Consider the following 26,808-nt stretch of genomic DNA (forward strand, 5'->3'; position numbering starts at 1 on the left):
GTCCAGCGATGGCAATGAATGTGAAATAACAGAGGCAACTAAGAGAAGTTGCAGGTGAATGAATACCAACACTAAGCAGGTAGTAAGCACCCTGAGGGTGGATTCTGGGTTTTCACTCTGACCTGAACTTCAGGTAGGGAGCTAGCCTAGAACACCCAACAAAAAGGACTGTTTTCTGTAATCAGTTGATCAGTTGAGCAGAGAGCCTAGGCTAGCCTGGAAGTTGGACTCCAAAATGGGCTAAACAAACACCACCTTGTGTAATGCCTTTCTTACACCCAGGTCTCTGGACCTTCTGTGTGACCCTTGCAGTACTGCCTAGAGAGTCGCCCAGGGTCAGCTTGGTAAAAGGTATGGCATGGGCCCATATCACTAGAGTCTTTGGGAAAGGGACCTGGAGTCTAAATTTTTTTTTTTTTTTTTTTTTGGTTCTTTTTTTCGGAGCTGGGGACCGAACCCAGGGCCTTGCGCTTCCTAGGTAAGCGCTCTACCACTGAGCTAAATCCCCAGCCCCGAGTCTGAATTTTTATAAAAAAGGACAATCCTCACAGGCAGGAGCATGGTGGCTGTGGAGAATGGGAACCGGCAGTTGGGAGAATCCTGTGCAAATCGCTTTGAGTATTTAAAGGAGCACAGCCTGAGAAGGCAGAGAAGCTTCAACCTCATTGGCCAATTATGATTGACTGGCAGTAGCTGCCTAGGTCGTGATGAAGACGTGAATAATGAGGACTTGCCTCGGCTTTCACGAGAATAAAGCCATATTAAATTAGTGACGTTTGCCAAAGTTAGAGATGGTGAATCGTGTTGAATGCCAGTTCCTTTGCTTTTGTTTTCTCCTAGAAAGACCTAACTATACGTCTTCATTTTATGCCGAAGTACAGTGTATGTACAAAAGTGAATATATATATATATATACATATATATATATATTCAAGAATCAAAATAAAACACATGCTTTAAAAAAAAGTCTTTATATAGCAGGATCCAAAATCCTGGATAGCACACTGCATTGTCTCACAACTTTCTTAATGTCTAATTTAAATAAATCCCTCTTGGCATAATTTAAGCCCTTTCATTCTCTCCCCAGAGGAGAGCACAGCAGCTGCCCCTCCTCCTTTTCCTCCATATGCCTCCCTATTTTTAAGAATTCAGTTCTCCAGAAACACATTAATGAGACACTTCTATTTTAATGAGTTATTTGTTTGGTGGGTTGGCATTCTTCCTCTCTAAAGCTCAAAATTCTTTGTTATGGAGACAAATTGGAATAGGACATGGAGAGCCAATGGAATTCGGAGCCATCCAAGCTTGCTTTTCCTTTCACAGACGGGGCAAGAGGCCCTCAAGAATAAGGCCTGTCGGGGCTAGGGATTTAGCTCAGTGGTAGAGCACTTACCTAGGAAGCGCAAGGCCCTGGGTTCGGTCCCCAGCTCCGAAAAAAAGAACCAAAAAAAAGAATAAGGCCTGTCTTACCCACACAATAGAACCAGAACTGAGTCCCAACCGTCTCACCTCTTACACAGAGTTTCTTCCACCACGCCATGATGGTGGAACTCTGGGGGTGATTTGAAGTGAGAGAACAAGCCCCAAACTAACACTTATCAGATTCTTATACACCAACACCATTTCATTCAAGTTCCTGGTCCTTGTGCCAAGGTTTGAAGCCATGAAACAGTCCAGACCAGAAAGCTAGGGGACTCTTTTAGCAGGAATAACCTTAATCAAGAATGGATGGACATGGGTAGGTAAATGTTCAATTTATCACCCCTTCTTTGATACAACCACTTGTGCTGAGATCTTCGCAGGCAATGACCAAATTAAGGGGACGTTATCCTGTTTTGAAATGGGCTCTGAACACAAACACATGTATTCACAGGATACACATACATATATATACATACATACATACATACATACATACATACATACGATAAAATTCATGAAGTTACACTTTTATATGGGTTCATTACATTTGAACTATGTCTTTACAAAATTGGCTTAAAAATTTTATTTTGTTGCTGGTATTTTTTTTTTAACCTACAGATAAGATCTCACATAGGCTGGCCTAGATCTCACAATGATGGCGTAGAACTCCTGAGCCTTCCCACCCCCACCCCTACCCCAAGTGCTCACATAGGCATGTGCCACCATGCCTGGCCATTGTTTCATCGTGTGAGTGGTCCTGAGGATCAAAGGCAGGGCCTTGACTATGCTGATTCAGTGCTTTATCACTGACCTTCCTCCGTTGAGTCCCAGGAATGCATTATCTTTGGTTCAGTGATTCTGTTTGCAGGAATTCTTCATGTAGAAAAACTTGCGCAATTGTGCAAAGGTATACGAGTATAATTGCATCTTGCAGGATGGATTGTAGTTGTATAAAAACTGAAAATATGCAAGTATGATCAAAGGCTAAGGGGCTGCTGTAGCCTGCCCTGTAGATTCAACAGGGACATTACTCCATGCACATGGCATAGGGCAACTTATATACAGATGTGGATGGCAGATCAAGACAGTTTAATGAAAAGAAACCACTTGTCAAGTATACATGAGCCCACAGAGAGTAGGGAACTATTTATGCCAGAGGCCGAGCTCATTTCATGACTGAGGTTCTTGTGAGGAGCCTCTGCTCCTGGGTAAGACTGAGACATCTCTAGAGCAGGCAGATGAGGGAAACATGCTCTTTGCTTCAGGGAGGAAGGAAGTCACATGGTGAGGTGAGCACCAATTTTCCTTGTGTAACAGGCATCCACTGGGAGTGCTTGTGATCTATGGCTTTTCTTCAGTCATGGCTTTGTCAGTGCTGAATCCTGGGAGATGGCTTTATATCTGTAAGGTACTGTAACTGTAGTGCTCCGGACCCAGGGCCTCTTGGAACCTCCGAGACACAGGGCTGATAGAAAGGGAAAAGGAATGTGTGTCCTCCTCAGTGGGACCTGGGACTTGTGCTTTGGATCCTGAAGGGATGCAGAAATCATTCAAGTGAAAACAGAGGTGGACACAGTGGCATTGCCTGATTCCAGCCCCTGCTGGCATAAGTTGCAGCTATTCCCATCTGATAGGCAGATAAAACTTGAAAGCTGTCTAGAGTACACAGCAAGCAGGATAGAGCTTGGCACAAGGACTAGCTTGGCATCCAGCTACAGTGAGGGAACACTAGCATTTAGATGGACTGTAAGACCAAGGGCTGATGCTGTTACAGGAGAAGAAAGTCAAGAAAAACATCAGGAAGAAATACAAGTGACAAGTGACACGGTAACAGAAACGGGAGGATTTGGCAGCCAGTCATGAAATATCAAAGAGGGAACCAAAAAATGAGGATTCCCACCTGCACCTTCGAGAAGGGGGCCCAGCCAAGACTTTGGCCTCCAGAGCTGTAAGAGAATCAGTTGTCGTTCTCAACCCTACTTACGATTCTACTCTACAAAGACCCAAGGAAAGCCATACAACAGTGTTATCTAATAATATTAATATGTTATAATGCAGTGACATGATTCATGCTAAGGTGTAATAACAATCTTGTGATTACATTATTATTTTATTATTATGTAACATTATTATTAGTAATAATAACAGGAAGGTAAAATGAAGCAATGGCGTGATTGGCACTATTTGGGAGGCAAAAAGGTGAAGCAAGGCTGCACTGTGGGTCGGAGAGATGACTCAGTGGTTAAGAGCTTGCTTCTCTTCCACAGAGCCTGAGTTGGGATCCCAGCACCCACATCTAGTGACTTTCAACTGTCTGTAAGTCAGCTATAGGGAATCCGAGGCCCCTTCCTGTCATCCACAGACACTCACACATATGTGGCATACACACACACACACACACACACACACACACACACACACTAGCTTTTTACACAAGATGGTTTGTTTGTTTGTTTGTTTGTTTGTTTGTTTGGGGGTTTTTGTTTTGTTTCTTTTTGGGTTTTGATTGGTCTTTCAAGACAGGGTTTCTCTGTGTAGTCCTGGATGTCCTGGAACTCACTCTGTAGACCAGGCTGGCCTAGAAGTCAGAGATCCACCTGCCTCTGCCTCCCAAGTGCTGGGACCAAAGGCGTGCGTCACCACCAGCCAGAAGAGGAACTTTAAGTTAACTAAACTTAGAGGATAAGTAACTTGTCATTTCAGCAACAGGAGAAGATCCTTGGTTCTGGTTATCACTTTCCCACCCGTATAACCTTGGGGACATTGCTTAGCTTTTCTGGTGAATCAGTTTTCTGTTCGATCTTTAATCTCCCTCTCTTCCTTGCTCTGCCTTCACAATCCTGGGGTTACAGGTGAGTACCACCACCTCCAGCTGACGTCCAGCATTCTTTAGACCAGCATGTATGGCTGCTGCTGCTCTGTAGTCAGTCAGATAAGACACGGAGCTACCTCATGCTATTTTTGAGCTCCCTATAACTTGAAGTTGTTGATTGTGCTTCTAAACTGGAAAATGCTTTCCTATTGTCTATTCCGTGCACCGAATAAAGCTCCTTTGTAAGTCTCCCTGATGAGCTATCTCTCAGATGTGACAATGGTGTCACCTTTGCCATCTAGGTGTCTATCTTAGCCAGTGCTCTGTTGCTGGGAAGAGAAATCATGGCTATGGAAACACACATAAAGGAAGTCATTTAATTGGGGCTGGCTTACGGTTTCAGAGCTTCAGCTCATTAGCAGCATGGCACGAAACACGGCAGCAAGCAAGCAGACACGGTGCCAAAGAAGGGGCTGAGAGTTCTACATCTGGGTAGGCAGACAGCAGGAAGAGAGGGTGACTCTGGGTTTAGCATGAGTTTCTGAAACCCCAACACCCATGGTCAGTGACACATTTCCTCCAACAAGGCCACATTTTCTAATCCCTGTTAAGTAGCATTAGTCCGTAATAACCAACCACTCAATATATGAGCCTATGGGGGGCTTTCCCTTTGAAAACACCAGTGTCTCACTTCTGTCATTAGTTCACAGGGAAGAGCTGGGCTCAGCCCACACCCCACAGATTACCCTCACATGTTCCAACATCTGTATTTATCCTGTGCCTAAATTAATCCAGGGTCTGTTTTAAAGCTCATACATAAGTTCTGGGGAAGATATAGAAAGAAGTTACTTCCTTGTCTTATTGACCAAATACAAGCATATGGATGGTCTCCCCTTCCTCCTCTTATGTGGGAGCAATTAGACTCAAGTGTCAATTACTTGAGATGTGACATGCCAATATCTTTGTTCATTGTCTAAAACTGATTTTACTTTTAAAAGCTTAATTCCCCTCCCACCGTGTGTGTGTGTGTGTGTGTGTGTGTGTCTCTGTGTGTGTCTATGTGTCTGTGCATATGTGTGTATGTGTCTGTGTGTGTGTGTGTCATATGTGTATATGTGTGTATGTGACTGTGTCTGTCTGTCTGTCTGTCTCTCCCTCTGTGTGTGTGTGTGTTTGTGTGTGTGTATGTATCTGTTTGTCTGTCTGTCTCTGTGTGAGTGTGTCTGTGTCTGTCTGTCTCTGTGTGTGTGTGTGTCTGTCTGTCTGTCTGTCTCTCCCTCTCTGTGTGTGTTTGTGTGTGTATGAGTCTGCCTGTCTGTCTGTCTGTCTGTCTGTCTATCTCTCTCTCTCTCTCTCTTTCTCTGTCTCTGTGTATGTGTGTGTTTGTGTGTGTGTGTGTGTGTGTGTGTGTGTGTGTGTGTGTGTGTGTACATAAAAGCAATCCAAAGTCGGTACTTGGACTTGGACTCCAGTTCTCTGGAAGAGCAGCATGTACACTTACCCAACAAATCCCTTCGCTCTTAACTTTGATACCACATACACACAGCAACAACAAAAACCACCCAACAGTTCGAGTCACAATAGAAGAGGTTTTTTGTTTCTTTGTTTGTTTTGTTTTGTTTTTTGACAGATCCACTGAGCCTAAGGCCCAAAGATTGCATTTATAATCCTACATTACCCTCCAAAGAGATGGCCATATCAATTTAATCCCACAAGACTTGTTTTCCAGTGTAAAATTTTTGTTCAGCAAGGTGTAACTGATTAGGGACTCCGGGCATCAGCAGAGCCTCTCGTTCTGACAACTGTCACATCAGTTGGGATGAAAACCTCTTAACTAGAGAAAGAGAGAGCCAGGCTGCAGTCAAGCTTGCAGTCATACTGGGGAAAGAGACTCAGAGAGCCAAAGGCAGGACAGAAAGAGCGAATGGGAGGAAGCCAGGATCAGGACCACCACAGTGGAAGCTCAGCAGCAGAGAACAGCAAGTAGAGACTTCTCCAAGCCATGCTGGAGGCCTGGCTTCATTAGCCTAAGAACTTTCCTCTGAATAATTCACGCAGCACTCAGCAGGGTGTCACTTTGTTTTTATGCTGGCTTAATAAATATTGATTGTGATGTCAGAAAAGGTAATTAAAAATTAAAGCACTCTTATGTTTAAGACGTTGACCCTCACTCGCTTCTATTGCTTGGCAGATTGTTGGACGTGAACTTGGGTATCGCAGAGCAAATCTTTCAACAATAACAGAACAGAGAGTGAGTTGTAAGGTAGAGCTACTGAGTGAGCAAACTGCTCTATTTCCCTCCACAATGCATCTGTGTGAACACACAGCCTCCCCCCCATCCCGCTCTCTCTTCATCAGAATCCAAATATAAACCTATTCATTTAACCATTTCCCATTAGCAGCTTCTTTTGCTGTGACTAATGCGTAACTATTTCCGGTTGACTACATTCACAAATGACTATAAAAGAAATTCCAGGAAACTCAAGTTTATTTACTATTTACTTTGTAAAAAAAAATTGAAAAAATGTTCCTATTATATACTTACAAACTCTGTGATTCGTGATAAGTCAGCTAGCTATACTCACAAGCCAACCTCTTTAAAATTAGCATCCAATGTGTCTGATATTAAATGTATATAATATTAAAAATGCTGTAGTCAGTACTGGTGAGATGGCTCAGTGGTAAGGGCACTGGCTATACAATTCTGATGATATCCAGTACCCCCATAAAAGTGAAAAGTAGAAACAGGATCCATAAAGTTGTCCTTTCACCTCCACATGCTCGCATGTACCCGACTGTGAAAATGCACATATATAATAATAAATATATCTAAGTTATATAGTCTGCCCTCTGTTCCTACGTGTTCAACTACTGAAGGTTCAAAGGACTGCAAATTGGAAATATTTGAGCCAAGCGTGGGGGGCACTCCTGTAAGCTCCACTTGGGAACAAGAGTCAGGAAGATTATGAGTTCAAGATCATTCTCAGCCACAAAATGGAGTAAAAGCCTGACTGGATGGTGTGAGACCCTGTCTCAAAACAAACAAGCAAACAAAAAGAAGGAAAGGAAATATTTGAAAACAGTACATCTTTATTGACCCTGTCTTGGTTAGGGTTTTACTGCTATGAACAGACACCATGACCAAGACAACTCTTACAAGGAGAACATTTAATTGGGGCTGCTTACAAGTTCAGAAGTTCAGTTCACTATTATCAAGGCATGGCAGTGTCCAGGCAGGCATGGTGCAGGAGGAGCTGAGAGTTCTACATCTTCATCTGAAGGCCGCTCAGAGAAGACTGACTTCCAGGCAGCTAGGATGAGGGTCTTAAAGTTCACATGTACAGTGACATGCCTACTCCAACAAGGCCACACCTCCTAATAGTGCCACTCCAGGGCTAGGCATATTCAAACCCTGACAGACCCTGTGAATATTTTTTAATTGGCTCAATTTCTGGCACTCTAATTGAAGTGGAATTTGTACTATGTAAGGCAGTGGTTCTTAACCTTCCTAATGCTGTGACCCTTTAATACAGTTGCTCATGTTGTGGTGACCCTCAACCGTAAAATAATTTTCATTGCTACTTTATAACTGTAATTTTGCTACTGTTATGAATTGTAATATAAACATCCAATATGCAGAATATCTGGTGTGCAACCCCCAGAAGGCTTGTGACCCACAGATTGAGAACCACTGAGTAATTTAGAGATGACCTAAAGCAGAGAATAAGTGTGGGTTCTATGCAAACAATGCTGTATTTTATTTACAGACCTAAGCATATGTAGATTTCAGTATCCTGGGTATGGGGCGGGCTATGACAGAATCCCCACAGACAGCAGAGGTGGGAGCAGAGGGACTAACATGGTGATCCAAGAGGGACTGACAGGGTCTAGAGAGATGGCTCAGAAATTAAAACCACTTGCTACTCTTCCAGAGGACCCAAGTTCAGTTCCCAGCACCTCACATGGCAATTTACAATAATCTATAATTCTAGTTCCAGGGATCTAAATCCCTCTTTTGGCCTCTGCTGGCCACAGGCATGCATGTGGTACACAGACATACAGGCTGGCAAAACACAAATCACATAAAATAATTTTTTTAATTAAAGACTTACAAAGTTGATAAATTATTTAAAGAAAACAAGAAATCATTCATGGTAAACACAGGTAATCATGAATCCAATTTTAGCACGCTTGCTTCAACTTAACACGTGTACATTTAATAAAATGTTGGGATCACATTGCATGCACAATTTTGCTCTATTTTTCCACTGTTGTTATGTAATAATCATTATATATTGCCAGATATTTAGAATTTAATACTAGAAATATTTGATTATATTGAAGAATCTAGTAATAGAGGTAATAGCAATATGTCCATGCCAGAAATATAACTTCAGATACAACTGTGTAAATGTAGCTTTATTTCCTCAGATGATGGGATGAAAAGAAAGTGGAGCCCAGAACATTTCCTTCTGTGTTCAAACTATCCCTAGGCCTAGGCCTGGAAGCTTCTAGCCTCTGTACAATCTAATCTTCCAAGCTGACTGATTCAATTTGGTGTCTCTCAGCTTCTGACTGAATTACTCACACCACACATCACCACCATATATTCTCATTCTCTCTCTCTCTCTCTCTCTCTCTCTCTCTCTCTCTCTCTCTTCTGCTGCTACTGCTACTGCTGCTGCTGCTGCTGCTGCTGCTGCTGCTGCTGATGATGATGATGATGATGATGATGATGATGATCTTAAGAAGCCTCTCTTTCCTGCGGTATTTTCATGTGAGTTAGGTGTATCATATCTCTGACTCATTCTATAAATCTTTCTCTGATTCATCACTTTGTCTGCCCCTCAATTAGACGTCACTTACAAACATGGCTGCTTCCTCCACAAATTAACTTTCTTACCTTCACTGTTAAGTATTAAAGGTGTGTACTAGGGGTGTGTCTGTATTCTAGCTGGATAATACAGACCTAGGTGGTCTTTGGATGTGACCCCTTGCCAGAGCGGCCACAGATACAACTGTGTAAATGTAGCTTTATTTCCTCAGATGATGGGATGAAAAGAAAGTTGAGCCCAGAACATTTCCTTCTGTGTTCAAACTATCCCTAGGCCTAGGCCTGGAACTGCTAGGTTAAAATTACAATCGTATTATAGAATACTAAACTCACTCCTTTTTTGAGACTAGGACTCACCATGTAGCTCTGGTAGCCTGGAACTGTCTACACAGACCAAATTGGCCTTAACCTTCCAAGAGTCCAACTTTCTCTGCCTCCCAAGAACTGGAACTAAAGGCATGTACCACCATACCTGTCTAAACTTGCATCTAGTTATTTGCTACATCATGCGAGGAAAATATGTTTTTAAGAATAATATTTATTTTATTTTTAGTTATGTGTATATGGGTATATGCCCTTGGGTGCAGGCATTGACGGAGCCAGAAGGGTTTCAGATCCCCTAGAGCTGGAGTTGAAGTCTGCTGAGAACCAAATTCTTACCCTCTGGAAGAGCAGAAATCACTCTTGACAGCTGATCTGTCTCTCCAGCTATAGCCTTTACATAAACATCTTTTGCAGCATCTTTGAATGTATGCGATAGATTTTAAAGATTTATTTTATTTTTAAAATTATGCACACATAATTTAAGATATGCATATATTTAAAGTTATAAGTGTCTCTGTGTGCAGCCATGTGCATGTGTGTGTAGGTGTCTGCAGAGTCAAGAAGTATCAGAGTCCCTGGAGCTAGAGTCACAGGCAGTGTAAGTCACCCAGTGCTGGGAAACAAATTTAAGTCCTCCGAAAGAGTACTACCCATTCCTGTCCACGGAATCCTCTCTCCAAAAACTATGGGCCACTTCACAGATTGTCATGTCACCTTTGCACAGAGGCCAGGCTAACTTGTTCTGTCTCCTTCCAATTTTAGGATATGTGCTGTCACGTGTTGTGTTTTGTTTTTATCTGTTTGCTTTGTGTCTTGTTTTGTTTGAAACTGGGTCTTGCTCTGTCTGGCTTAGAACTTACTCTGTAGCTTAGTCTGATCTCAAAGTCTCAGACTTCTGTCTCATCCTCCTGAGCACATGGACTACAGGCTTTCACCATAACTCATGGATTAAACACATTCACTATAACTAACTTGCGGGCCACAGGCACTCATCATAACTCATGGACTATAGACATTCATCATAACTAACTCGTGGACTGTAGGCATTCACTATAACTCAAATGTGTGTCTCTGAGCAGTTCTAGGGCGCATATTTCTAGAAGTTGGATTGTAGGGTCAAAAATTATAGACACATTAAAGACTCTTAACTCTATGTTCTCCCACAGAGATACTTACATATCCATGCTTATTTTTACTCCATTCACAAGAACAAGGATCAGCCAAGATGTTCCTTAACAGATGAATGGGTAATGAAAAACGTTTTGCAAGTATACAGTGACAATTTATTCAGTCATAAAGAAAAATGAAACTCACAGGGAACTGAATGGAACTAGAGATTGTCGTTGAATTAAATGAGGTCTCTTGGACCCAAAGGCACAAATATCACACATTCTCTCTCATATGAGATAACTAGCTTCCCGGTTTTATGAATGTGAATTTGTGGAGGAGTAAGTGTGGGTATAGGTCATAAAATTAGAAGGGGGCCTTGAGGTATGGAAAAGAGGTTTAAAGTTGGGAAGAAGGGGAGTGATAGAACACCTTCCCATGGCTTCCTCAGTTTGTGTTCTTACACAACCCAGTACCAACAGCCTAGGAATGGAACCGCCCACAGTGGATTGGTCCCTGCCACATCAATCAGCCATCAAGAAAATACCTGACAAACTTGCCTACAGTCTGATGGAGATAATTCCTCAGCTAAAAATTCCTTTTCTCAGACATGTCTAGGTTTGTTGACAAAAATCTGACTAGTACAAATATTGATCAACAGCTGCTAAATATAGCTATTAAACAGTTAAATGTTGTAAACTCACCACTAAATAAATTAGTAGAAGCAAGGATGATAAACATTCAAGACTTATCATTTTATAATATTGCTACATTTCAGTATTTTATATTTATGTTTTGTTATATTTATCTTTCAGTTATTTTACATCCACTGTATCTCTATAGGAGCTAAATACAATCCCTTTCCAGCTCTGTGCTCAATGATGTCACCATGGCGGTAGCTTGAAATAGTTACACTAAAGAATTGGCCTATGCTTTAAATTGGTACTTGACTAAACATCTCGTTGTTGTCTAAACTTATAAAAATGATAGAGTTCTGGGATACAGCTCAGTGGGAGATCATTTGCGTAGCGCCAGTTCAATCCTGGATACCACAAGTGTCTTAGTTAGGGTTTTACTGCTAGTACACCATGACCAAGACAATGCTGTAAGGACAACATTTAATTGGGGCTGGCTTACAGCTTCAGAGATTCAGTTCAGTATCTTCAAGGTAAGAGTATGGCAGCATCCAGACAGGCATGGTGCAGGAGGAACTGAGAATTCTACATCTTCTTCTAAAGGTGCTAGCAGAATACTGACTTCTAGGCAACTAAGATGAGGGTCTCAAAGCCCACACCTACAGTGACACACCTACTCCAACAAGGCCACACCTTCTAATAGTGCCATTCCCTGGGCCAAGCATATACAAACCATCACAATAAGGAAAAAAAGGAATTCTGTCCAGTTACTGTGGTGTACACCTATAACCTCAGCCCTTGGAAGGTAGAGAGAGGAGGATCAGGAGTTCAAGGTCAGTCTTGGCTACATAGCAAGTTTAAAGCAATACTGAGCTACATGAGACCCTGACCCAGGAAATAAAAATTAAGCAAGAAAATGACCAAAAATGTTTAACAAATGGTCTTTTTTTTTTCTTTTTTTCGGAGCTGGGGACTGAACCCAGGACCTTGCGCTTGCTAGGCAAGTGCTCTACCACTGAGCAAAATCCCCAACCCCACAAATGGTCTTTTAAGTTGTCTATGTTGTTAGGGATCAAACCCAGGGCCTCAGACATACTGGGCAAGCACTCTACCAGAGAGCTGGATTTATAACTTGGCTAATGTAGATTAAACTTAATAGTGCATAATCTTGGGGGCTGGAGAGATGGCTCAGCGGTTAAGAGCACCGACTGCTCTTCCAGAGGTCCTGAGTTCAAATCCCAGCAACCACATGGTGGCTCACAACCATCTGTAATGAGATCTGATGCCCTCTTCTGGTGTGTCTGAAGACAGTTATGGTGTACTTATACATAAAATAAATAAATAAATATTTTAAAAAAAAGAATAAAAAAAATAGTGCATAATCTTTGCAGCTATTACATGCTTATTACAAAGTGAGTGGGGGGAGAGTGTTCTAGCATTGAAACCATTACCCAGCTCATCAAAGGTGACAAAGGGGTGACGCTCCAGCCTTCATCAACATCATTATGACGTCAAGTCCAACCAGCATTCACTTCGACACCACCTAGCAATGGCTACAACCACTATGCGGATTTAAACAGTGATCAAACACTTACCAATATCTAATTTTATGAAATGTTAGTCATGATAGAACGATTCAAACTGATAGTAGATTTTGAAGAAATTACAAGTCGTATTGACGTAGAAGTATAAATTGGAAACTAAAACCATGTAAAAGAAAATATAACGAAAAATCTCATATCAACACGCAAGTGGTGGGGCACAGCTAGACAACGTGGGCACGGGAGAGTGGAACTTGAGGGCTACAGGCTGAGTCCACTTTAGCCCAGTCGCTTACTTTAGTCTGATTCTTGACTCATTTGTAACCAGCCCCTATGCTTTGCCCACTGTGATGGACAGATATTCTCACAATGAATAATGATCAGAAAATAATTAATCATAATAATGATAACAGCAACAACAACGTCTTCCTCTATGGTGGTTTGAATATACTTGGTCCCTGGAGAATGTTACTGTTAGGAGATGTGGCCTTGTAGGAGGAAGTGCATCACTGTGGGGTGGGCTATGAAGCTCTGTCTGCCCTGTGCAGAGAGTCAGTTTCTCCTGACTGCAGTCAGATGAAGATGTGGAACTCTCAGCTCCTCCAGTACCTGTCTGGGTGCTCCCGAGCTTCCTGCCATGATGATAATCTAAACCTGGCACCTCTAAACCTGTGAGCCAGCCCCAAGGAAGTGTTGTCCTTATAAGAGGTGCCATGGTCTGGGGCTGGAGAGATGGCTCAGTGGTTAAGAGCACTGACTGCTCTTCCAGAGGTCCTGAGTTCAATTCCCAGCAACCACATGGTGGCTCACAACCATCTGTAAAGAGATCTGATGCCCTCTTCTGGTGTATCTGAAGACAGCTACAGTGTACTTATATATAATAAATGAATAAATCTTTAAAAAAAAAGAAAGAAAGAAAGAAAGAAAGAAAACCAAAATATTAAAAAAAAAAGGGGGGGCTGGGGATTTAGCTCAGTGGTAGAGCGCTTGCCTAGCAAACACAAGGCCCTGGGTTCGGTCCCCAGCTCCGAAAAATAGAAAAAAGAAAAAAAAAAAAAAAGAGTTGCCATGGTCATGGTGTCTGTTCACAGCAATGAAAACCCCAACTAAGGCTGCCCCCCTTACACTTCCTGACAGTTTCTTAACAGATAACTGACCACCATTAATGAATACAGTATGCCAGTGGTTTTCAACCTTCCTAATGCTGTGACCTTTTACAACAGTTCATCATGTTGTGCTGACTCGAATTATTTCATTGCTACTCTATTACTGTAATTTTCCTATTGTTATGAATATAATATATAAATATCTGATATTCATGATAATCTGATCTGTAACCCCCAAAGGGGTCATGACCATTGGTTGAGAACCACTGCAATATGGTTTATATAGTAGAGTATGAATTCATTATAAATTGTGCTAAACACCCATTAAGACAAAAAATTTGCAAACAGACACCTATGATTTGTGAGAGATCTATTGAGCAATTCCCAGCACACGGCTACCCCCATGCTATGCTGCCCATCCCATGACATGAATTACCGTCTAGGTTTCCTCCTCAGTTCTGGTCACCTATGGTGCTCTAGGCCCTACCTAAGACCTGTGCTTCAATGTCAAGGTCAGTACATTTGGAGAGAAGCCGTGCACAAGCCTTGGCTCCGCACAGCATCCTTCCCCAGTTGGACTGGGCCCCAGTGTCCCTCAGGTCTCTGGCTACTTTCCCATCACTGCAGAGAGAGCTCTTCTAAGATTCAGCTATCTCCCCTACCAGCCTCAAATCCTTGATGAAATCTGAAATAGTTCTACACTTCGCAGTTCGGGGTTTGTTTGGTTTTTATCCCTGCTCTGGAAGAAGTCGCCAAGTGCATATTCCGTCTCTCTGGGAAGTCTCCTGTTGACACTTTAACTTGTTGAAAAGGCTGCATCCTAAGCGGTTGAGGATGGATTTGTCTGTGGGAGTGAACAGGGTCTGCTCAGCCCACAGAGCAAATACACGGCTGGTTCTCACTGGAGCCAGCATGGTTTTGTCAACTCATTCCCACAGTGGTCTCAACGGGCCTCTGCCAGCTATAACTTCCCTGCCAATCAAAGTGAAGAGGTCCAGGGAAACCAGAAGGGCAGATGAAGATAGTGAGTTGTTATTCAGTGGCTTGTTCTCTGGCGTTAGACTTAGCAAAAGCATTGCCTTAGACAGCCCTGAGCTGTACATGGATTCGTTTCCAGGATCCTGCATCCCCGTGGCAAACTCCAGAGGAACGACTATGTTGGTGTTTTCAGAATTAATTTACGAGCCCCTGAGAGCCTCAGAACAGTCTCCTTTGCTCAGTTGGGTACCACAGGAACTGGCTGAGGGTTTGCACCAGGCAGATGCTGTCTGGAACAAGAACGAAATGCTAATGTGGCAAAGACAGCATAAGGTCTGAGCACACAGAACAGCTTATTATTTTTACTGTCTGAAAAGCCTGGAAGGTGGAGGCAGGGTGCAGCCAGCTTTGGGGCCATAAGTGAGTGAAATTAGCACAGGAATTCGGAATCATTTTTTTTTAAAAAACAGTGTGTACGGAGAGTAACCCCAAGGACATAATTAAATAAATCTTAAATAAATGAACATCTTAAATAAATGAACATTCCTTAGAGATGCTTTCCGTTAGTCCATTATCCTCCCTCACCGGGAAATTCTTGAGGCTGAATAACTTTAGAAAGAAAAGAAGTTTTGTGAGTCTGTCGGGGTCTTTTGTTGTTGTTATTGTCATTTAAAATCTCACAGTTCTAGGGATTTAGGGGACAGAGAGAGTCTCAACAATGGCAGGAACCCCTAGAAGACAGCAAAATCACATCATCAAAAAGAAGGAAGGACCCAGTTCTCCTTTCTTCATTAAAACCCTCTCCTGAGTACCTCTGGGTTCCATAAAAATTCTCTTTGCCCCTTCTGAGGACAGAGATTCCCCTAAGTACTCCACCCTCTCTATCCTCTTCCCACACACAAGCTCTCAGGAATACACTGGAACCCTATCTGTGTCCTAACTTGCTTGGCAGATAAAATTCTGTCTCCTTTTTTCAATTCAAGGTTTCAGAGAAACCTTGGAGGAAGGGTGGTAACTTGAAGCTAGTTTTCCCCCTGAACTTAGTAACAGAGTTTAAAGGGAACACACCTCAAAATACATAACAAACTTTAAGATCAATGACCAGGAGAACAATATCTTTCTTAAAAAGGAAATCCATAAAACATTTTCATTGAGAAAATTAGCCCGGTTGTAAACAATTACCTCCTAAATCCTTCCTTGTGTAGTTTCTCATTAGCCAGACAAAGATCCACACGCTCCAATTCAGATGCCAAGAAGAGAAAGCAACAGAAGGCTGACGCAAGGCATGTACCCAGTGCAAGCGTTTGCAGGGAGCCTGTTTCCTGCAAACACAATGTCCTGTGAGCCTTTCCAAAGCCCTAAAATAACAGGCCTTCTTGAGGCCAGCAAGCGGCAGGGTGGCCAGCACCTGCCCAGCACTGGAGACTGGGAAACCAGAAATCCTTTTGCCTGGCCCTGAAGTCTCCCTGGCTTTCTTTCAAGCTCGGCTCTACTCGGCATAGATAAGGCCCACCACAGGACAGGCTAACACTTGTCAGGCACCACCCACTCCCCTTGCTTCTGAGTGGGGATTCCTTTCACCTTTGTTGGCCATAAACCACTGGGAAATGACCTAGGGAGGAAGTGCTAAAATCTGGTTTCCGTTTTTTTAAACTTTGTTTCTTTTTGCTTTGAGACAGAAACTTGCTAGGACTGGCTTCAAACTCTTCCTACCTCAGCCTTACAAATGCTAAAATTATAGGTGCACACTACCCTACCTTACCCAGATGCTTATCCAGTTTTTATCATTGCCTAGAATTATGTAAGAAGATGTGAGGCATGCCCATGTGTACCCACATGCCCCCACACACAATATGGGCCTGGAGTGGGGAGACTGGGCTTTCTGCCTCTCCCGACAGTTATAAACGCTCTAATTTAGAACACGCCCATACATTCAAGATGTAGGTTTCTTCTTTTACAAAATGAGAGGGAAAGATTAGATGGTCCCTGGAGACTATCCTAGATGTGACAACTCTTGACACTTGAATGTCAGAGAATTGTTTTAGGGGGATTAAAACCAGCTCCCACCCTTCCCCCACACCCAGGGCCTACACACACAAACAGGGCCTCCACATACACCCAGGAACTACACACACACACACACACACACACACACACACACACACACACACACACAAGCTAAACAAACACCCAGGAACTATACACACACACACACACACACACACACACACACACACACAAACAAGCTAAACAAACACCCAGGAACTACACACACACACACACACACACACACACACACACAAGCTAAACAAACACCCAGGAACTATACACACACACACACACACACACACACACAAGCTAAACAAACACCCAGGAACTACACACACACACACACACACACACACACACACACACAAACACAAGCTAAACAAACACCCAGGAACTACACACACACACACACACACTCACACACACACACACAAACAAGCTAAACAAACACCCAGGAACTATACACACACACACACACACACACACACACACACACACAAACAAGCTAAACAAACACCCAGGAACTACACACACACACACACACACACACACACACACACACACACTCTTAGGGTCTCCACAACGGGGAACAGATGAAGATGTTTATTCAGGACAAGATCTACCCGGTTGTTGAACTGTCATCTTCCCATTTAGAATAGCCTGTAGTTATCACCCAGGAGTGTCTATTGGAATTTTCAAAAGACCCTTCCCGGGTAGAGTGAAGCTCTATCCCCCAATGCCTATGCTGTGCACCTAAGACCAGATGAAGTGACTAGATTGTTGCTGGGGGGAAAGGCAATGTCCTGGGGGAATTCAGAAAAAAAAAAAACTGAGGTAAGAAAACAAGGCCTATGGCACACAGAACTATCTAGATGGAATGCTCCAGCTCATGGAAGCCCACAAACTTCTTGGAGGTTTCCCTGTATTCTTATAGATGCCAATGTGAAAACCAACCGAGAGGTTCAGGCATTCCCTTCCCAAACACAGAGAAGCATCTTCTACTGCTCCCATCACCCCCTGCTGCAGAGAGCTGACTTCAAACAGCAGAGGTATTTCTACATTATGTGGTTTGGGCACCAAGGAAGGGTGCGGCTGAGTGATCCTTCTATTCCAGAGGGCATCCTTGGATGTCACTTAGTGACAGCTGGATGGACCACTATGGAGAGCTCACACCCCAGGACACTTCTGTTCTGCCTGACACTTCAGCAGGGTGGGCACTAGACTAGGCTTAGCTGGGGCTGTTGACTGAAGCACCCACAGAAGAGTACTTGGGCACAGGGAAATCTGAGGGTTGCCTGTGCCACTTTGCCCTTCTGCATGGGAGGGTCCTAGGTGAAGGCCCTCTCTCTAGATGCAGAACCCTCAACCTTGAACCTCCAAGAATCAAGAACTGTAAGGAATAAATTGGTTTTCTTTTTTTTTTTATCTTTATAAATTGCCCATTATCTAGGCTATGTGATAATAGGAACATAGAAGACACTTAAACAATAAGCACCTCTCGTAGTTCCAGATGTCACCATGTCCAAGACCAAGGTGCTAGAAAATCCAGTTTCTAGTGGAGGTTTCCTCTCTGATTTGTGTCCATGTGGCTTAGAGAGAAGAAAGAGTGAGTATTAGACTTGAAGTGAATCTTAACTACCGGGATACCCTCCAAGTAAGACACAAGAATGGAGTTCAATGCAAACACAAGAGGTTTATTTTCCCGAGTGTCAGGTCAACCTTCAATCAGCCCCTCGTGGCAAGTGACTGGAAGGCGACCCCAAATGGCTAAAACAAGCAGTTTTTATACTTTTTAGGGGTACAGGTTACATCAGCAAGATTACAGTTTAAACTTATTGGCTAAGAATATTGAATCTATTGTCTGGCAAGCATATGATGTGCATTCGAACTCTATCTGGGACCAGAGGGTCAGGTGACTATCAGTCAGTACATTCTGCAGATTTTCAAGAATGTCCCTGCTCCTCCTAAGAACTGTGGGTGGAGAATGGAACTTGGCCTAGCCTTGACCCAAGGCGGGAAGCTGATACTTGGCCTAATCTTGACCTGAGGCAGTGGGTATAAAGCTAGAGAAAGCCCTTAGGGTCCTTCACAGGAACTCCATAACCTACCTACTTTCTACCAGGCCAAGCCTCTTAATAGCACTTACACTTCAGTAAGAACTAGGGTCCTTCATGAGCATCTGCCCACTGTGTATTCTTTTGAGGCATTAATTTTATTACAGGGACTCCATCCTCATGAACTAATTGTCCTGAAAGGCCCCACATCCCAATACCTTCACACTGAGGCAAAGCTTCAACTGTGAATTTGGACATGGGGAAACCACAAACTACTTTCTGGCTTGTGTGTGTATTTGATTCTTATCCTGCTTCCTTTTCTCTTGGTATTTATTTATTTATTTATTTATTTATTTATTTATTTATTTAAGAATTTCGCATATGAGTACTTACATCACCCCTCCTCTCGCCTCTTCAATAAATAACTCACTGCCATTTTCTCCAGTTATCAAATGCACTTCATGAGCATTCGCCTTGAATGCCCATCTACCGCTCTGTCACACCCAGGGCCATAAGCCATCAGCGTATGGGTTCAGGTTGCTTGCCTTTGGTAAACAAGGATCTGCTCCTTCTCATCCATCAAAATGTGCCCCCAGGTTTACTATCCTGTTAGAAAAATTCAATGAGTAGAATCCCTGAGGACTCTGGGGTAACACTCCTTATTTTGAACTATGTCTTCTTTTAATATATGAGTCACTCTTACTTCTAGGATCTTACTCCTCACATAATTGGTTCTTAACATGACCCTTTTTCTTTTCTTCTGTATGTAGATGCTTATTAAAGTCACATGGCCTGGGAAGATAGGCTAGAAGTATGTAAAGTTCTAGAAAAAGAAATGAAAACATTAATTAATAAACTATTACTATTAATTTTAATGAAAATATTAAGTAATTATTCCTAATGAACCCAAAGAAGTGGGCACAAAAATCAATCAAAGGCTTTTTTCCAATTTTAAGGATAATTTTATTTAAAAACTTTAAAACATATATAAAATACATGACTAAAAGTAAATAAGTATCTGTATGCTATTATAACCAATATTGTTTGAGTAAACTTAGGCACTTCCCTACCCAAATTCAGATTGACTTGTGCAAGTTTAGTAAAGGTTGTCTAAAAGGTCACTAAAACATCTAATTTTGTCTTTTCATTTCAGCATTATATGTAAAGAGAAAATATAATATTTTAATGTTCAGTTGAAAGTAGAAATTTGCCTAAAGAAGTTTCAGAAAAATACCATGATTTTTTTTTAAAAGATTTATTTATTATATGCAAGGACACTGCAGCTGTCTTCAGACACACAGGAAGAGGGCATCAGATCTCATTACAGGTGGTTGTGAGCCACCATGTGGTTGCTGGGATTTGAACTCAGGACCTCTGGAAGAGCAGTCAATGCTCTTAACCGCTGAGCCATCTCTCCAACCCCCAATATCATGATTTTTAAAGAAGAGAAACATGGTCAAGGTGACAACTCTCTTCAATTAGAAAGCAGAGTTTCAGCAGCGTTGTTGAAGCTAAAATTCTCATCGCTTACTCTATAAAACCTAACACAAGACTAGCATCCCTTCAGAGACATAAGAGAGCACTCATCAAAAGAGCGTCGAGAGATGGCTCTACCCGAAAAATCGACTTTATTTTAGCAGCAAAATAACACATCAGTATCTGCTCTAAAGTACATAGAGTGACGGAGCAGAACAGACACAGAACAAGTTCTCAACCTGTGTGCAAAGATATGATGAGCTGTAAGAAAGCAAGCCAACGAGGGGGCTGGATAGTTGGATTCTCCTAAGGTAAGGCCTCTGGGACTGGATTAGAAGAAAAGTTAGTTGGAACCCATGCTTCTCATGGGCGATGTCACTGAACTAAATACTTTTTAATTTGTAACGATGGATAAAATAGAATCCTGAAAGAGATAAGCAAAGCAAGCCATCTGTACACATTTTTTGAGCAATGAAAGTCCCTGCCAAGACAAAGAACGTTACTAAACAAACTGTTGGGTGCTTGTCCTCACTAAGGAGGAGCTTTGGTTGCATGTTTCAGATTCACATGTTTTTCTTAGTAGGCATTCCTGATGCTCTGTGTAGGTAACAGCTCTTTATGAGGGCGTAGCAGTTCATCTTGGCCATCATTGCCACAGTAGGGTTTATAATCACCCCGCAGGTAAGACTTGGGGTGCATCAGTCTCCAGGGAAGTTTGAGCATGGAAGGAAGGCCTACTGTGAGTGTGGGCAGACCATCCCCTAGAGGAGTTTCAAACTGAGTAAGCTGAACACAAGTCTCCATCTCTCAATGGTCATGACTGTGGGCATGATGTCACCAGAGTCCTCAAGCTCCTGTTACCATGTTTCCCTCCTGTGATGGACTGCATCCCTCCTGAACCCTGGAGGCAAAATTAGCATTTCCTTCCTTAAGTGGCTCTTGTCCGGTGGCTTGTAATGGCAATGATAGAACTGATTATTACAGAAAGACGTTTTGTTTTAAATACACATAGAGAGCGGGGCATAGGAAGAAGTCCTTTGTGGAAAAAACCCTTCTTACAGTGAGCATTTACTGAACACATCTATCTCTAAATCTGGACTTTCGTATTCTGTTCTCTGTAGGAAGTGCTCTCTACAAATTTATCCTCTGTTCAAATTAGAATTCCTCTGTATTTATGCAGCCTCAAAAATGTCACTTCTAAGGCAAGTCACCAAGTCTATCAGATAAGTCCAATCCATCAAGAATTCTAGCTCATCTGGTCTTTTACCCATACTTTACAAACTAAAGCTCTCTACCTTAGTCAATTCATGCTACCAAAATGGCACACCAATGATTTGGTGGCTAATATACAACAAACATGTTTCTCACTGTTGTGGAAGGTGAATTTCAAGATCAGGGTGTCCTATGGTTGGGATCTGGTAAGAGTCCTCTCTTGATAGACTGCTGCTTTCTCATTGTGCCTTTGCATCATGGGAAAGAGGATAGGGAGTACTATAAGACGGTGTTCATAGGAACAGTAATCACATTGTGAGGGCTCTACTCTCAAGCAGCAGTCACCCCCTAATAGCATGACCTTGCGGGATAGGATCTCAACATGTGGATTTGACGTGATACAAACATTTGGTCCATGATAATGTCACAGGACAGAGAGGTGTCTGGTTTCTTTGTAAAACCTCAAGACAAAAGAGTAGTGCTGCTGCTGATTACTGTGTTAAGAAGAAGCTTTAGGTCACTAGGACTCAGTAGAGAAAGTGGAGAAGATGCACTTGTGTCAGTCACCACCCCAGGGAGGCGTTCATAACATCCGGTGTCAGGGTCTGGGATGTGGTTCAGCAGTGGCACAGTTGCCTAGCTCACACGAGGCCATGGGTTCCATCCTCTAATACTGCAAAATAAAACAAGATATCCCGTGATGTCAACGTGAACAGAGAACTGTCACAACTGAGCAGACATCTCTGGAGAATAATTTTGAAAATTGTCATAAATTTTTAAGTGCACCTATTTTCTGACCTAGTGATTTCACACTTAGAAGCTTTCAGTACACGGCTGTGCGTGTGCACGAAGACACATATTGAAGGATGGACATTCTGGTTGCTAAAACCGAGAAGCTGAAAGAGGACATATGTTCATTATAGGAAACTGGTCAAGCAAGTAAGGGCCATGCCCTGGAGTAATACCCAACACTTACAAAGGTATCATAATGTGAGCTAGAGAAATGGTGCAGCCATGGACAGTGATAGCTGCCCTACCAGAGGACCAGAATTCGGTTCCCAGCATCCACATCAGATGGATTACAACCTCCTGTAAATCCAGCCTCAGGGAATTAGATGTTTTCTTCTAGCTCTGTGAGTATCTGCATTTCTGTGTGTGCACACACGTCATAAGAAATATAAAATAAACTCTAAAAGAGAGAGAATGTGGTAATGCTACATGTTGAGAAATAAAATAAAGCTCAAAAGGAGAGACTGTTAGCAATAATATAAAGATACGTGTTCTGATTTATAAAGATTTCCAGTAAGGATAAGAAAAAAAAAGTACAAAAGGATACTCATACTCAGTTCTTCTGTTTAAAAACGAAAGCTTAGACCATAGAAGTACAGACGGTGTAGGTTGAGTTTAGACACAATGCATTAGAAGAGTTTGACAGGAATGCATGCACGTTAACATGAGGGATTAACTGTGCACAGCTAAGTTACATGCGAAATAGAACCTGCTTTTTAAGCCCCTTTGATTTAGTTTCATCCTTTAAAAAGGCCCACGCTACGTGGCAATTGCATGATTTTCAGTTTATAGCTAGCCTAGGACATTTGGGGTGACCTGGATACCCTTCTGATCCTGTCAGTGGAGGAGGGAATGTGCTTTTTCTTCAGACGACCACTTCTCAAGGGAAGCCCCAGCCAGGTTCCCACACTGCAAGGTCAGTCTTTCTTATACCCAGCCTCATCGCTTCTTCTGTAAGGAGGTTTCTGGAAGAGCACCCCCAGCTCTGATACTTTTCTATCCTTGGGGATTTTTTTTTTCCTCTTACAAGGCCATAGGAAAGATCATTTAGCCAGACTAGCATATATGTATTGAGTATGTTCAAATGCTGACCTTTCCCTCCATGTCTGTGCATCTTGGACAAGTTCTTTAGACTAAGTTTGAATTTGCTTCCAATAAATGGAGCTAAGAGTGGCGACCACCGCCTGATGCCGCTAAGAGCTAGAAGAGCTTAAACTCATTTCAGTGTCACACAGAGTGGAATCAGTGCCCTCCAGCAGGGCAGTGAGGTTACACACATCATTGTGGGTGGATTTAAAACGTTGAACTCACTTTAAACACTTAGCCACTATTTCCCCACTTATAGAAGCCTGTTCACAAATGCATTTGGTTTCTGAACGACACTGTGCTGCTGTGGGCGGCCATTAGCTTCTCCATTATATAGGGAAGACAGCCAAGGTTTGGGTTGGCAGCTAGGGTCAAATGAACAAAAGTTGTGGAGTCAGAATTTAAGCACACCACCCACTGTTTATTTTACAAACCACTTGAGGACACATTCTGTGTTAGATACTGAATGTCTTAGCTTGAGCTTTCTTGCTGTGAAGAGACACTCTAACCGGGGCGACTCATGTAAAAGAAAACATTTAATTGGGGCTGACTTACAGTTTAGAGGTTTAATTCATTGTCGCCATGGCAAGAAGCATGGCAGCATCCAGGCAGACGTGGTGCTGGAGGAGTCAAGCATTCTACATCTTGATCCAAAGGCAGCCAGAAGAAGGATCTCTTCCACCCTGGGCAGAGCTTAAACATAGGAGACCTTAAAGTCTATCCCTACAGTGACACACTTACCCCCAACAAGGCCATACCTCCTAATAGTGCCACTCGCTATGGGCCAAGCATTCAAACACATGAGTGAATGGGGACCAAACCAATTCAAACCCCCCACACTGTGGTAAGTATAAGGGTGAGAAGATGAATCAGGCCCGTTTGGAGGGACCACCGAGGCTACAAAGGGTACTAGAATAGTTACTGACACCTTGTTGCCTCAGTTTCTCTGTCTACGAGAAAGCAAACACAAAATTTATTTGGAGGTCAGCAATGCAAAAGGACTTCATGGGGACATCACCTCGATAAACCCATCTCTATGAAGGCCAGAGTCCTTAGAACAGAAGGCCTTGAGTTCCAGCTTCTCCAGAAGGATGAGTTCAAGTTTTAAAGCTGACCTCCTAACTAGCTGAGCACAAGGTGTGATGATCTCTGTCACCTCAACCTATAACCCTCAGTGATATAGGAAATCGCAGATGCCTGAACACATCATATTTTCATAAACAAAGCATTTTTGCTCCCTAGTGGTCCAAACCTTACTATTTGATAGACAAGCTTTCTCAGGATGATGCTGGATCCAGATGGCCAAGGTATTTGCATATATCTCTATATTTTCTTGATATTTTATGTTGACTCTGATTGATGTATTTTTTTCAGTAGCATGACTATTTTAACACTATCATTATTACTATGATTTTTAAAAGCATGTCCCATGAAGGCTCATGTGTTGAATGCTTAGTTCAGAGTTGTTGATGTTGTTTGGGGAAATGATTAAAACGGGATGTTGCAGGAATAACCAGGTTTCTAAGGGTGAATCTTTAGAGCAATCCCGTTCCTGTCCCTCTTGAGTATGTGTGTGTGTGTGTGTGTGTGTGTCTGTGTGTGTGTGTGTGTGTGTCTGTGTCTGTGTCTGTGTCTGTGTCTGTGTCTGTGGTGATTTGAATAGGAATAGCTCCCATAGACTCATGTGTTTAAAAGCTTGGCCCATGGGGAGTAGCACTATTGGGAAGTGAGGCCTTGGTGAAGGAAGTGCATTGCTGTGGAGATGGGCTCCTATTCTCAAGTTCTGCCAACATAGTCTCCTTCTGTGGTCTGTAGATCGAGATATACAACTCTCAGCTCCATTTCCAGCACCGTGCCAGCCTGTGTGCCACCAGGTTTCCCACCATGACAATAATGGACTAAACCCTGAAATTGTGAGTCCCAATTAAATCTTCCTTTAAAAGAGTTGCCATGGTCATGTTGTCTCTTCACAGTAACGAAACTCAAACGAAGCCAGTATGTGTGGAAGTGGGTATTTCCTACCCACCATGAGATGAACACCCTTATTCTTCCCACACTGCCACCACCATGATGTTGTGTCTTGTCAGAACCACAGAGCTGTGAGTAACCATGGACTGCAGATCCTGAAACCATAAGCCAAAATAAATTCCTCTCTGTGTGTTATTTCTGTGAGGTATTTCATTACAGCCACAAAAACAGTAGCTGGCATGGAAAATTGGTAACAAAGAAACGGAATTATTGCTTTGACTAAATCTGATCACAGACTTCTTAAGTCTTTTAAGTGATCTGTGGAGGAATTTGAAAGAGTATGAAGGCAGAGGCTGGAGAATGTTGAGATTGTTTTAATCATTAATGAATGATTCACATGTGATCCCAAGGATCTTAACAGGGGTTGGAATAGACATTTGTAGTAGAGCACTTGCCTACCATATGTAAACCCTAAGGTTAATTCCTAGCTCCTATAAAGGGTAGCAGGGACCCAAGTATCAATTGGAATGTGGATAGTGACGTCTAGGCTTATTAAGTTACAGGTGAAAACAAGGACCATATTAGGAGTTGTACTAGAAATATATTCGTATTACATTCAGGAATATTGTGCATATCCTGAAATTTTGGATGAGTTTAAAACTAAAAGTAACGTATAACCTAATGTGGTAGAGGAATATTCGAGACAGCAGAGCATTCCCACTGTGGTGTGATGGTTCCTGGCTGGTTTTATTCAGATTTGTATTGAGAATCAGGAATATAAGACAGAGCATGGAGATTAGAAAATTGTAGTTTGTGCTGAAAAAAAAAAGGAACAAATTTAAAGAGGTAGGTAAGAAATCTCTGGTTGTTAGAGAGTCAGGCCAGTCAAACAATATCAGGTACCTAACACCAGAACAGAAGGAAAGATGAACTAACTGGACCCCACCACAGTGATTGAAAGAGGACCTAGATAAAGGAGGTAGGTCACTGGTACTAGCTCCTTGGAGGCATCTCATCCCTGATCTCTTCCTGTTTGTCTCCCTGCATTCTATCCAATGTGAAGTGAAGAGACTCCATAGTCACCCATCCTTAGCACCACGGTGTTTTTTGTAAGCATATGGGACCAAGCAACTGTGGGATGAACTCTGAAACCATGAACTGTGCAAATCCTTCCTCACTTAGGTAGCTTCTCTCAAAAGGACAATAAAAGTAAAACAGGAATACAATTCTGACCTCACGTAGGGTGTGGCTGAAGGACTCTGCCTTCTGACAATAGGGTGAGAGCAATCACCCCTTCCGCAGGACAGTCCCTAAGGTGTTTCAGACAGCAGCCTCTTCCGTCACTACCCAAAACAATGGGGCACAGACCAACATTCACCAAGGTAGCGGTGCTGGCTGGGTTTTGTTAACTTGGC

At 42.5% G+C, this 26,808-nt stretch overlaps 1 long non-coding RNA gene and 1 pseudogene across 3 annotated transcripts in view; one reads left to right on the plus strand and one right to left on the minus strand.

The window, feature by feature from the left end:
• LOC102553083 (uncharacterized) overlaps positions 1-26,808 on the plus strand; it is a 110,342-nt gene that overhangs the window by 22,449 nt on the left and 61,085 nt on the right. Inside the window, exon 3 of one of the 3 annotated variants that reach the window (XR_010059862.1) lies at positions 8,984-12,226. The exons of 1 other annotated variant lie outside the window; for it this stretch is intronic. This is a non-coding gene — a long non-coding RNA (uncharacterized LOC102553083). Of the gene's footprint in view, positions 1-6,425; positions 6,624-8,983; positions 12,227-26,808 lie in introns of those variants that run through there. One more of the 3 variants, XR_361428.5, reaches the window with a different exon arrangement.
• Positions 10,072-10,169, minus strand: LOC120098341 (U6 spliceosomal RNA; annotated as a pseudogene).

This window comes from Rattus norvegicus, chromosome 18 (assembly GCF_036323735.1).
Source record: "Rattus norvegicus strain BN/NHsdMcwi chromosome 18, GRCr8, whole genome shotgun sequence".
Taxonomy (NCBI): Eukaryota; Metazoa; Chordata; class Mammalia; order Rodentia; family Muridae; genus Rattus; species Rattus norvegicus.